Below are 14,273 nucleotides of genomic sequence, written 5' to 3' on the forward strand. Positions count from 1 at the left end.
GATGACTTACAACTTTTCATGCTTACCTATGTAATGATGCTTCTTTGTTGACATTTTGTGGATTAAGTTCATTTCAATGTTGCCAATGGAGAATCTGTTGATTCCAATCTTAGATCTTAGGTCATATAGTATGAGCAAACCATGGAGTTTATGCAGTGTTTAAACCAACACATAGCATGTACCTGTTGGTCAATTATATTTTTGTTTCAGGTAGTGACGTTTCTTTGATCAGAACAGTATTTCTATATATTTAGATGTTTATTTCTCAATAGTATTTTTCCAATTTCAAAAATGTAGTTTTCAGCATTCATTTATGCTAGATTTTGAGTTCCAAAATTTTCACCGTCTCCTTTCCCTTTCACACTCCCCAAGACAACAAGCAATCTGATAAAGTTTTGTATGTATAATCATCATAAACATATTTCCACATTAGTCATATTGTGAAAGAAGACTCAGAACAACAGGGAAAAAATCAGAAGAAAGTAAAAACAAAACAACAGCAAATAAAGTGAAAATAATATGTCTTGATCTATATTCAGAACTTCATTTTACTTTTTCTGGATGTGGAGAGCATTTTCCATCCTGAGTCTTTTGATATTTGTCTAGGATCATCTGTGTTACTGACATGTTTCTACACATTCTTCAACCTACATTGAAAATATCTACTCAATTCTCTTCTCTCACTTTTTGATGGAGTATTCATCTCTACCATGATGGCCTTTGGATAATAAGAGCTGTGGGTTTTTTTTAATTAATTAAATTACTGGCGGCAGCTAGGTGGCACAGGTGGATAAAGCACCAGCCCTGGATTCAGGAGGACCTGAGTTCAAATAAGACCTCAGACACTTGACCACTTACTAGCTATGTGAACTTGGGCAAGTCACTTAACTCTCATTGCCCCCACCAAAAAACAAACAAAAATCCAAGCAAAAAATTAATTAAATTACCAAAAATATTTTACTGCACCAGAAAAAGAATAACAATTCATCTGGAGGAGCAAAAAGAACTAATGGGGAAAAAATGCAAAGAAAGTACTGGATCTTAAATTACTTATAAGACAGGAATTATCCAAACTATCAGGTACTGGCTAAGAAACAGGAAGGTAGTCAATGAAGAGAGCAGGACAATTGAAAAGACATACATTTTGGGGATAGGGATTCATTATTTGGAAAAATTGTTGGAAAACAAAGACACCCAAAAAAAGAGAAAAAGAAAAATAGACCTATCTCTACACGAATATTTATAGTAGCTCCCTCTTGTGGTGACTAAGAACTGGAAATCAAAGGAATGCCCATAAATAGGGGAATGGCTAAACAAACTGGGGTATATGATTGTACTGGATGATTATTGTGCCTCTAAGACATGAGAAGCAGAATGATTTCAGAAATGCCTGGAAAGATTTAAATGAACTGATGTATAATAAAGTGAGCAGAAGCAGACAATGTTGTGCACAGTGACAGCAATATTGTTTTTGATGAGAACTGTGACTGACTTAACTATTCTCAGTAATACAATGATCAAGACTAATGAGGAAAACATACTATCCACCTCCAAAGAAAGAACTGATATTTATTGAACACAGACTGAAACATGACACATTTCACTTTATTTATTTATTTCTCTTTTTTTCATTTAAAAAATTTTTTTCTTTTTTTCCCACTTTATTTTATAACCTGTATCTGATTGTTTACTCCTTGGAAAATAATCTCAGTCATCTTTTTTGTGGGTTCCATGCTGCTGGAGAATTATATTTTCCTTGGTGAGGTACACAGTGGGGTTTTTTTGGATTGTTTGTTTGTTTTGTTTATTTGTTTTGTGTTTGTTTTGTGGTGCAATGAGCATTAAGTGACTTGCCAAGGTCACACATCTAGAAGTCTCAAGTGTCTGAGGCTGGATTGAACTCAGGTCCTCCTGAATCCAGGGCTGGTGCTTTTATCCACTGCTCCACCAGTACACAGATGTTCTTTAAGGCAACATAAGGAAGCGAACAGAGGAGTTCTAGAAAGGTTTTTTTTTTTCTATCTGCTACTCTTCTCAAGTTATTAGCGAGAAATCTTGGGCCTCTCCATCATGCTCCAGGAATATCATCATTCCTGTTTATTTCCTCAGGGTGAGGGGAGAAGAGGGAGGGAAGGAAGGCTAAGAATTTGGAACTCAAGCTTTAAATAAAAATGTTTATTTAACACATTGTTAGGAAATATGGAATGTAGTCTGGCAGAAACTGGGCCATAGTCCAATATTCTTAGACCATTCACCAAGATAAGATCAAAATGGATATATGACCTACACATCAAGGAAGAGAAGATATTACACAGAAAATTTGAAGAACATGGAACAAATTACTTATCAAACTATAGATAAGTGAATAATTATGAACAAACAAGAGATAGAAAGCATGTGAGATGTAAACAGCATAATTTTGATTACATTCAGTTTTTGTACAAATTTAACAAATGTAGCCAAGACTCAGAAGGAAGCAGAAAATTGGGATAAAACTTTATAGTTACTCAGATAAAGGTCTCCTACTCAAATATATAAAGAATGATGTCAAATATATAAGAATGTGAATCAATTACCCCAATTGATAAATGGTCAAAAGTTATAAATAGGCAGATTTCTGATGAGAAATCAAAACAATATATAGCTATAGTATAAATGCTCTAAATCATACTGATTAGAGAAATGTAAATTAAAACCACCTTGAGCTATGATTTTACATGCATAAGATTGTCTACAATGATGGAAGGGGGAAATGACAAATATTGCAGGGGATATGGAAAAAATTGGGACCTTAATTCATTGTTGATGGATCTGGAACTGATCCGGTCATTTGGGAGAAAAATATGGAATTATTCCTAAAGTGTTATTAAATTGCCTTATACTCTTTGACCCAGAAATACCATTCTTAGGATTGTTTCCCAAGATGATAAGGCGGAAAGGAAAAGAACCTATATGTTTCAAAAATTTTATAGCTACTTTCTTTGTAGTGGCAAAGAATTTTTAAAATATGGGGATGAGGGGCAGGTAGATGATGCAGTGGATAAAGCACTGGCCCTGGATTCAGGAGGATCTGAGTTCAAATTTCTTCTCAGACACTTGACACTTACTAACTGTGTGACCCTGGGCAAGTCACTTAAACCCTCATTGCCCTGCAAAAATAAAAATATGGGGATGACCAACTGGGGAATGGCTAAACAAATTGTGGTATATGTTCATGATGGAATATTTATCTGCTATAAGAAATGATGAGCTCAATTATTATATAAAAACATGAAAGACCACTAGGAAAATAATGAAGAGTGACATGAGCAGAACCAAGAGAATTTTCCATAATGTTAGTATTGTTTTAAGAAACAACTTTGAGCAATCAAGGTATTCTGACAATATAAATACCCAAAATTATCACAGAGATTCTATGAAGGACGCTGTTAAAATACAGAAGAAAAAACTAACATATATATATGTATATATATGTATGTATGTATACTTATACATATATACACAGTTACATGTGAAGATTTATGTCTACTGGTAGCCATCTAGAAATTTTCAGGGGTGTCATAGGGGAAGGGAAAAAAAAGTTTCCATTATAACCACGGTGGTATTAGCAATCTTAGAACAATCCTCGGTTTTTATATCCCACTTTGTTACAGAAATTCTTGTTTTATTCTTGAGTTCAGAATAAAAGAATAAAGGTAATACAAAATAAAATAAAAAGCAAAAAATACAAATAAAATTATGCAAGGTTTTGTTTAAAAACATCTATATCCATATTACAATGCCAAAATATATATTGAAATTGGGAATGTATAGGTACTAATTACTCTAAAGTTGATCATCAAATTAGCAAAGAGACTTAACACCCCTTAGACTGTTTTGACTCATCATCCATTATATTTTGTCTTTGTTATAAACCAGTCTCTAACTTACACAAGCTTCATCTTTCTCCTTAAGAGCTTTATTTTTCAGTGTGCGTTGGTTGGTAAAGACAGGCATTGGTTCTATTTGACCTCTAAATTCAATCTAAAAGCCTAGATCTTTCCTTCACTAATGCACATTAAAAATTATACTGAACCTTTAGGTTCAGGTGATCTGATATCATTAGGTTGAACCATATAATTTTATGACATCCATCCATCCATATACATCAATAGATTAAAATTATATTTCATACAATTTGCTTTTTTACATACAATTGAAAATTCATTCTATTCAGAATCAGTCAGTCAGTTAATATGGAAGAAAGAAATGGTGGGGGCAGCGAGATGGTGCAGTGGATAAAGCACCACCCCTGGGAATCAGGAGGACGTGAGTTCAAATCCAACTTCCTACTTAAGACTTTTGTAAAGGAAACTTCTATATTCTATATTTTAGGCACATCTTCCAAACACAATTTTATTATATACAAATTGAGAGGCAAATGGACAGTGTTATGCCTTTATTGTGAAAACCTTGCTTGAAACCAAGCTATTTTAGAGTTACAATTTATAAAATTCCCAGAAAATAGACAAAATTCCATAGCCAAGACTGAGCAAGGGTTCAGATAATAGGTAACAGTTTGCTTCAGCAAACAGAACAGTATTTTTTAAAATATTCTTACACTCTTGGCAAATCATCTCCCTGAAATAATTCCATATCTTTTTGACAATTTCTTTTTGGTATTCTCTTTTGTACCTGGGTAAAGGTGAATTCAAGAGATATGCTTCTAGTAACAGAAGTAATCAAACATTTTTCTTGGTTCATTCATTGCCTTAATTATGTTAAGATATATAGATATGCAATAAACTTTGATTGATGTATTTCCAATCCTAAATCTGGTTACCACCCATAATCTATTTCCTTAACTTTAGTAACTTTCTTAACTTTTTATATGGTTTCCTAAATAAAATGGTTAGATTGTAGATAAGGATAATTTGAAAAAAGCTTTCTTAATATTTCATAGAGGGATTAGGAAAGTGTTGGTGGAGTTTAGTTGTTTTTCACTCTATAGAATATAGGAAGCATTCTTTTTTCAGCCTTTTTATTTGGCATTTTATTTTTCTTCAATTACATGTAAAAACAATTTTAATGTTCATTTTTTAAAACTTTGAATTACACATTCTCTCCCTTCCTCCCTCCCCACCCCCCACTTTAAGAAGGCAAGCAATTCAATATAAGTTATACAGTGTAGTCATGCAAAACATTTCCATATTAGTCAGGTGTGAAAGAAAACAGACAAAAAAATCCTCAAGAAAAATAAAGTAAAAAAATATGCTTCAATCTGTATTTAGACACCATCAGTTCTTTCTCTCAGGATCTTCAGAGTTGTTTTGGATCATTGTATTTTTGAGAATAGCCAAGTCATTTAAAGCTAATCATCTTATAATATTGCTGTTACTTTGTACAGAACACATTTTACTTTGCATCAGCTCATGAAAGTCTTTCCAGGTTTTTCTGAGAGCAACCTGCTCATCATTTCTTATAGCACAATAGTGTTCCATCATAATCACATGCCACAATTTGTTTTGCCATTCCCCACTTTATGGGCATACCCTCAATTTCAAATTCTTTGTCACCAGAAAAGAGCTGCTAAAATTTTTTTTGTATACATAGGTCCTTTAACTTTTTGGTTTTTACCTGTTTTCTGGATACAAACCTAGTAGTGGTATTGCTAGGTCAAAGAATATGCATGGTTTGGCCATAATTCCAAATTGCTCTACAGAATGGTTAAATCAATTTACAACTCCACCAACAGTGCATTAATGTCTCATTTCCCTCATATTCTATAAAGTATTTGTCATTTCCTCTGTTGTTCTATTATCCAATCCATAGGTATGAGGTAGAATTGTTTTGATTTACATATTTCCAATCAATAGTGAGTTACAGCATTTTTTTTCATATGGCCATAGATAGCTTTGTTATTTCATCTGAAAACTGTTCATATCTTTTGATCATTTATCAATTGGAAAATGGTCTTATTTTAATAAATTTGACTCAGTTCTGTATATATTTGAGAGATGAGGGCCCTTATTAGGCAAATTTGCTTCAAAAATTATTTTACAGTTACTATTTCTAGCTACATTTCCCTCTATTCTATTCCCTTCCCGTGCCATTTACTGTTTTTTTCTATCTCCTTTCACCCTTGTCCCTCCTCCAAAAGTGTTTTTCTTCTGACTGCCCCTCCCTCAAACAGCCCTTCTTTCTATCACACACACCCCTTATCCCCTTCCCCTCCTATTTTCCTGCAGGGTAAGATATGTTTCTGTACCCAATTGAGTGTAGATATTATTCCCTCTTTGAGCCAATTCTCATGAGGGTAAGGTTCATTCACTCCTCCACACCTCCCTCCATCTTCCCCTCCACTGTATAAGCTTTTTTTTTTTTTAATTTTTTAATGTGAGATAACTTACTCCATTTTACCTCTTCCTTTCCCTTTCATCCAGTGCATTCCTCTCTCACCCTTTAATTTTAGTTTTTTTAAAGATAGAATCCTTTCATATTCAACTCGCACTTGTGCCTTCTGTCTAAATATCCAGCTGCCTTAATAATGAGAAATTTCATTGGACATTTTTGATCAAACAAGCAATACAGAAGATTAACCTAAAATTGAAGAGTTTTTACACAAAAAAAAACAATGTAATTAGAAATAGAAAGGAATTATTTTTTTGGGGAAAATTATTGCAGAAAAATTTTCCAATAAATATCTGCTATTCAAGATATTGGGAATTGATTCAATATGCAATTATGAAAATTATAGGAATATGTGTGTGTGATGAAAAAGAATTAGAAATTAAGGGGAGGTCAATTAAATGGACAATTCCTAAAGGTTTGTAGTATGTGTAGGTAATGTGATACCATTATGCTAAAAACATTATTATGGTTCTAGTTTAAGGGAAACCAGGAGAGACTTGTATGAGCTGATGGAGAATGAAGTGAGCAGAACCAGAAGAACAATTTATACAGTAATAATATTGTAAAAACAAACAATTTTGAAAGGCTTAGGAATTCTAATCAACTTAATGACTAGGAGACTCATGATGATACATGCTATTTGTCTCCTTATAGAGTGGTGACGGACTGAGAAAGCAAACTGAGACTTTAAATGTGGGGAGAATTGGCAATGTGAAAATTTGTTCTACTTGACTATACATGCTTGTAACAGAGGTTTAACTTTTTTCACTTTCTCAGTAGTGATACAGAAGGTACTGAGAGGGAGAAAAGCCTTTCTTTGAAAAACAATTTTTTATTATTCTATTTTTTTGGCAGGGCAATGAGGGTTAAGTGACTTGCCCAGGGTCACACAGTAGTACATGTCAAGTGTCTGAGACCAGATTTGAACTCAGGTCCTCCTGAATCCAGGACCAGTGCTTTATCAACCTAGCTGCCTGAAAAACAATTTTTAATAAAAAAGAGTTAAGCATTTTAATACCTTTTAAAGAGTGTGGTTAACACGAAAAGTGCTTATATACACTAAGCCAAAGTAGAAAAGAGACGAGGATTATGGGTCCAATAACATCGAAGCAGGCAGTATGGAGTTGGAATTATACTAAGCAAATTGATCATTCTTCCCACATTAGTTTTTTATGAAAGGTTTCTATAAGTGAGTGTTTCCTCTGTATCCTAGGTATTGAGTCAATGAGTGGGAGATTTTTGATCCATATTTTATGTGTACTATGATATATTTTATTATTTAAATATTTGCTTCAATATGTTAGTATCTATAATATTCGTTTTGCCTTCTTATTAAATGATTATGTTTAAAATCTAAAAATGATTGGATGTGTAGGTAGCATAACTATTTCCAGTCTTCTATGCCTGTGGTTAAAGAAGCCTTTTTTCCCTTGGCTTTGCAGATGGAAGTAGGGGGTACCTTAAAAATAATTGGTTGGTCAGAGCTTCATTCATTCTCTTCATTTGGTCACTTGATGAAATCATGTCTCGGTTTTACTGGTGAAAAACAATTTTGTAAGGGGGTTCCTCTGAAAACTTTCTCTTTCATAACTATACCTTCTCCCTCTGAGGCTGAGGCAGACCTGTGGCCTCATGAAAAGGGGCCTGTATCCTTTGCCAAGCAATTTTTGAGAGATTAATCTGGAGGCTCAGACTTGTGACTTCAAAAGATCAGGAGAGTAAGTCTCTATGAGTTCAAGAAGTCTGGAAGTTGGATCCATTCCAGGTTTTGCAGTCAGCCCACCTTTGATGTATCAAGGATGGAAAACCTTAGGGAATCAGCTCAGCTTTTGGCTGAGAGGAAGCTTTATCAGCTGTGTCCACATTTAGACATGAATTTAGTGAGGCCTAGACCATATAGTGTCAACACTAACCAAATGACCAAAGAGCCACAGCAGTTCTGCAACTGCTGTTAAATATAAACAAATAAACCAGAGATCTCTTATGCAGATTATCAAAAATAAAATAAAACTGTCAACCTGAAAATTTAATGAAAACAATCAATACAACAAAATTGAGATCTTTAATCAGGGCAGAGGAATTGCAGTTCATGTACTGTACAGCAAACACTAGAGTACCCAAAGAAGGGGCTTTATATAGGGGACTAAGACAGAGAGAGTGCTAGGACTGCTTTTGGAGGAGTTAAGTATCTCATATTTCCACCAGATGCGTTATTTTGTATAACAATCTAAGGTCCACAAAGAAAGCTTGGGAATCTCAGGAGGGGAAAGTTTGCTTACTTAAAATTCAAAGGTCTGTGAATCCAGGAAGAACCAAAATGTAATTGAGTTTGGAACATCTAGTTGTATATTTACAGTCTTACAATAGAAAACACTGGTAAATTTTAAAGTCACTTTCAAATTGGTGTAATTAGAAAATAAACTCTAAATTATATGAGACTCCTACCCATTTTTATTATTGGCTTTGTTAATTATGAAATTCCTAGACAAGGAATGGTCTTACTAAGAATTTATGTTTGCTTATTATACAGAAGTAATTTCTAAAGATTGATCTTCACACCGGGATAAGTTTAACCTCAAGGAGAAGAGAAGGAAAAAAAAAGTAAAATATGTTATGTGAAACCTCTTATGTGTGTGTCTCCTGGTAAACTATTTTTGCTCATTTAAGATATAGAAATTTGCTATTTAAGATAAAATATTTTGGTACTGTAATTCATATTGTTTTGAATTTTGAATTCAGGTATAGCTGTCTGATGACTCAATAAGTCAGTAATCCATCACTCAAGAGAATGCCACAAGATCAAAGTATCTGGTAAAAACTGAGAGGATGATCTTGGTCTTACCTAAGGTGGTATCCTTCTGGTTCACCTTCCCCTATTGTGTTCCTGCTAAACAGGAAATGTTTTTCCCCTGGCTATTCATGAAGTCTGACTATAAGGTAGAATTATTACTTCATAAATGGTTGTTGCTTGTGAATCTTACCTGAAATCAAACAGAGCTAAGGATGCCTCATCTTGACTGTTATAATCATGCCCCTGCTTTTTCTTTTATAGTAGATTTCTATAATCAGAGCAAGTAGTCAGTAGAAGATATGAGCATAATGCAATTTTGTAAGATTAAGATTAAGATCTGAGGGGCAGCTAGATGGCACAGTGGATGGAGCACCAGCCCTGGAGTCAGGAGTACCTGAGTTCAAATCCGACTTCAGACACTTAACACTCACTAGCTGTGTGACCCTGGGCAAGTCACTTAACCTGAATTGCCTCACTAAAAACAACAACAACAACAAAAAACAAACACAAGATTAAGATCTGTTTTCAGTCTAAATGTGACAATACACCTAACAACTAGGTACATTAATTAATACTCAGGTTTCCTACCTGCTACTAATTTTACATGGTGTTATGATAAGGCTAATTAACTGGCTATCTTTTTGGTTTAGAAAAAACTGAAAATCTTTCTCATTTTAACAGATTTTGAAGGGGATTTATATAGGTTAAATATAGTTTGTGTATTTAATGTTTTTCATTTGGAAAGAAAAAGGAATATTGACCTCAAAGAATTCTCCTGTGAAGCATGGAAAAGAGATCCTGGACTTACTTGAGGCCATAGACTGGCCCAGTCAGTTTTCTGTTATGCACTGCCAAGGGCACCACAGTTATCAACTCCTCCATAGAATAAGGCTGACCTTGTTGCTAAATCAGCTGCATTCCACTTGCCCACCCTATCCCTGGCCCCCTTTTACCCTACTGTGCCCCAAGGAGGAGGCCAAACAAGCTAAAATTTACAAGACAGTGGCATTCTCCTTCTGGTTTGCTGCTTCTCCCCAGGAATAAGATGAGGAGATTTGCAATGGGCCTCCATAATTCCACTCACCTGGGCAGGAAAGCTCTAACCACTTTAGTAAAGTCTTTCTTTATGGACAAGGGCATTTCTAAGACCATTGAGATGTCTGCAATTCCTGTGCCCTCTGTGCCAAACATAATACTACCAGGGCCTTCAAACCCACTCCTCTCCTTAAGCTAATCCAAAGATGAGGAGAACTATCAGGAGAAGACTGACAGATAGATTTTATTCACCTACCACCTTTAGCCTTTCCCAGCAGAACAGAAAAAGCTCAGGATGTAAGAAAAGTCTTTTTTAAAAAAATAATTCCTAGCTTTGGCCTTCCCAAATCACTCGAGTGATAATGGTCCTGCCTTCATCTCTCAGATTACTCAGACTATTGACCCTTAAGAAACTCTGTGAGGCACCAAAGATTGATTGGGTCCATGCACTCCCATTGCACTCACCCGAAATAGTAACTCATAGAGTGAAGAGAACTATTAGCTCATGGCCTTAATGCCTCCAGGCCATATCCCATGCCTGTATTTTCAGGGAAACACCCTATCTTGTGCAGGCCTCAGACCTGGTATGCATGTCTGTTACAATAATTCTTCTGAATGGGAACTAATGTTACCTGATTGTTAAGGTCAACCAAGCAACCTATCTACTCCTCCAGGATATTGGTTTATTTATGGACACTATACAATACCTCTTGCATCTTGGGGAAGACACCTGAGAAGCTTTTTACCTAACTACTTCCTGCCTCAGCTCTATATCAATTATTGTCAGTGTACATTAGGTTTTATAGATCTTCAAGTTTCCCTATGTCAGAACCCTCTAATCCCTCGCCCTCCTGAGGAAAGGTCTAGCACAAAAAATGGGTTTTGGGATAATTTCCTGTGATGGATCAGTAAAACTGCAGCACTTGCCATTCCTTTGGTGGGCTACCTAGTACATGAGACAGACCTGACTAATCTGACCATAGCAATTGAAAAGATTTCTAATGAAACTTCTTTGGCCCTTGTGACCCTTGAACTAGTCCCACAACATCTTTTGCTCCCTCTCTCCTTGACATGGACATCTCTACACCCCATTTTCAGCCTTGAAGTTACAGAAGATGGACCTTCATCCTCTTCTCCCCAGAAACAAGAGAGGGAGGAAATTTAGTGGGACTCCAAGAAATCCAAAAGGTTCCAACCCCCTAGGGCAAGTGGAAAACAGCTCTGTCTTCCACCTCAGGAATAAGGTGCAGTAGAGCACCCACCTGGTATGCTGATAAGCAACACCAAGGTCTGCAAGATGATATGCTGGACGCTGAATATCCTACTGATATCCCATTATTCAAAGGTCCCCTCTTAGTTATCTGACCCTTTTCCTCTTGCTTTGTAATTCTCTCTACTTTCTTTGTTTTATAAAGATACAGAAGATGAGGTCTTCTTTTACTCCAGAGTGAGTCTGTTTCCTGGCTATATATCTTCTCTCCCAATAAATCTTTTTATTTTATAAGATTCTCAGTGAGCTTCCAATTCTTTGAATGAGTTAGCCCCCCATTGATGTCACAAGTCCCCTCAGTACTACAGGTGCTTGTCCAAGCTCAGAGACCACCTGATGCCGGTATGAAACAATTCTTGGTTTTTGCTGTGGCTGGGATCATCCAGATGTTAAGGCTAAAATTCTAGCTAAACTGTCTAAAATATCTAATGAGTGGTCGCCAATAAATATAAGCTTTAGCAGGAGTTTAGACTTTTAAGCATTTATTAAGGAGAATAAGAATTTGATAAAGAGAGAGAGAAAGGCCTACATTCATCTATCTATTAAAGGGAGAGCACATTTCTAGCTCGTTCTCTACCAGAGTCCCAGGAAAGAGAGCGAGGCAGAGCACCCGGCTCCCCCTTCCTCCTCCCACCAGCAAACGTCACTTCCTGACACCAAGGGTCCTGCCCTCTAAGACCTTCCTTCATGGAGGAGCTTTTCTACAGTAAGTTTGCAGCAGGTGGGCATCATTCCAATCATTACACAGAGGCTTATTGTTATGAGAACGCTTAAGGCACAGCTTGTTTGCTGGACCTTAACTCTTTTTGGGGGGTAGGGGAAGACAATAAGGGTTAAGTGAATTGCCCAGGGTCACTCAGCTAGAAAGTGTAAGTGTCTGAGGCTGGATTTGAACTCAGGTTTTCCTGAATCCTGGGCCAATGTCTTCTAAGCTGCCCTGACCTTAGCTCTTGAAAACAGGGTGTCTCTTAATAGTAAAAAGGGAGGAGGAAAAGGAGAAGGGTCATCTTGGAATGGGTATCCTGGCAGTAAAAACTGTGCTAAGAGTTTTCCTCTGTGTCCAGAAAAAAAGGACAGCATACCTTAAAGGTGTGATACTTTTAGTCTCACTAATACTCAAGATAAATATTGTTGTTCAGTTGTTTCACTAGTGTCCAACTCTTTGGACCCCATTTAGAGTTTTATTGGCAAAGATAACTGGAGTGGTTTGTCATTTCCTTCTCCAACTCATTTTACAGATGAGGGAACTGAGTCAAACAGGGTTAAGTGACTTGTTCAGGGTCCCAAAGCTAAGAAGTATCTGAGGCCAGATTTGAACTCAGAAAGATGAGTTACTGACTCCAGGCCCTGTACTCTATCCACCTAGCTGCCCCCAAAATAAATATCCTTTTGCAAAAGCTAATTGATGTCAAGTGGTTAAATGTAACTGGGGATCTAGCTGTCGTGGGATGATGGACCCTAATCCCCAAGGAATCCTTAAACTTTTCCAAGGGAAAAGCAGTTTGGCCTCCCACCTTGGGAATATCTTGTTACTGAACACAAATACCCTAGTCTGCAGGGAACAAAGATGATATATTCATAATGATGGGTGCTATTCATACCCAGGCACTCCTTCCCAGTTGTTTCCATTCCAATTGTTTTGCCCTTCCCAGTTGCTTTGCATACAGCTTTTGTTTGTAAACACCCAAAAGATCAGCTCTTCTCTTATTCAGTGAGACAATCTCATACTGATTCTGTCTCCTGGCCATATATTCCTCTCTCCTCTTTTTATTTTAAAAGATTCACTATACTTCCTTTTCCCTTGAGCCATCCTAGGTAATCAGTTAAAATGGAGAGGTACTCTCTTGATCCAGAGAACCCCACAAAATCATGCAAGTCAAATCTCTGGGTCCACTTCAAGAATACCCGTGAAACAGCCCAAGCTATCAAGGGTATGCACATCCGAAAAGCTACCAAGTATTTGAAAGATGTCACATTGAAGAAACAATGTGTTCCCTTCCATCAATACAATGGTGGAGTTGGCAGGTATGCCCAGGCTAAGCAGTGGGGTTGGACACAGGGTCGTTGGCCCAAAAAGAGTGCTGAGGTTCTTGCTGCATATGCTTAAAAATGCAGAAAAGTAATGCTGAACTGAAGGGTTTGGATGTGGATTCTCTTGTCATTGAGCATATCCAGGTTAACAAGGTCCCAAAATGCGACGGCGTACTTACAGGGCTCATGGCTGAATCAACCCATACATGAGTTCCCCTTGCCATATTGAGATGATGCTGACTGAAAAGGAGCAAATTGTTCCTAAACCAGAAGAAGAGGTTGCTCAAAAGAAAAAGATATCCCAAAAGAAACTGAAGAAACAAAATCTTATGGCACAGGAGTAAATGTGGCATTAATATGCAAATAAAAATGGAAAACCGCTTTTATCCTTACCATAAAAAAGAAAAAAAGATTCACTATAATCCTTCAATTCTTTGGGTGGGCTATCACCCCGATCAGGTCGCAAGTCCCCTCAACAGTTACATACCTACTATTAGAGTAGGGGCTATACTTATAGACTTACTGTTCCTTATGCACAATGATTCATCTTCATCACTGTGCCTTGGCATTAACTGTCTCCCCTGGCCTTGAATGTGCTGCAAGTCACCTCTACTTTTTAGTTTCGCTGTTTTTTGTTGTTGTTTATTTCTCAAAAATTCAGCTAAAAATCCATCTCCTACAAGAGAGAGTTGAGGTCCCTCTAGCTGCTAACGCTTTTGCTTTCCCCTCAACAACTACCCTCCAATTACTCTGTGC

At 36.5% G+C, this 14,273-nt stretch overlaps 1 pseudogene; it reads left to right on the forward strand.

Moving 5' to 3' along the window:
* The first annotated feature begins 13,314 nt into the window (after window positions 1-13,314).
* On the forward strand, window positions 13,315-13,861 carry LOC122751725 (annotated as a pseudogene).
* Window positions 13,862-14,273: the final 412 nt, after the last annotated feature.

Source organism: Dromiciops gliroides, chromosome 3 (assembly GCF_019393635.1).
Source record: "Dromiciops gliroides isolate mDroGli1 chromosome 3, mDroGli1.pri, whole genome shotgun sequence".
Taxonomy (NCBI): domain Eukaryota; kingdom Metazoa; phylum Chordata; class Mammalia; order Microbiotheria; family Microbiotheriidae; genus Dromiciops; species Dromiciops gliroides.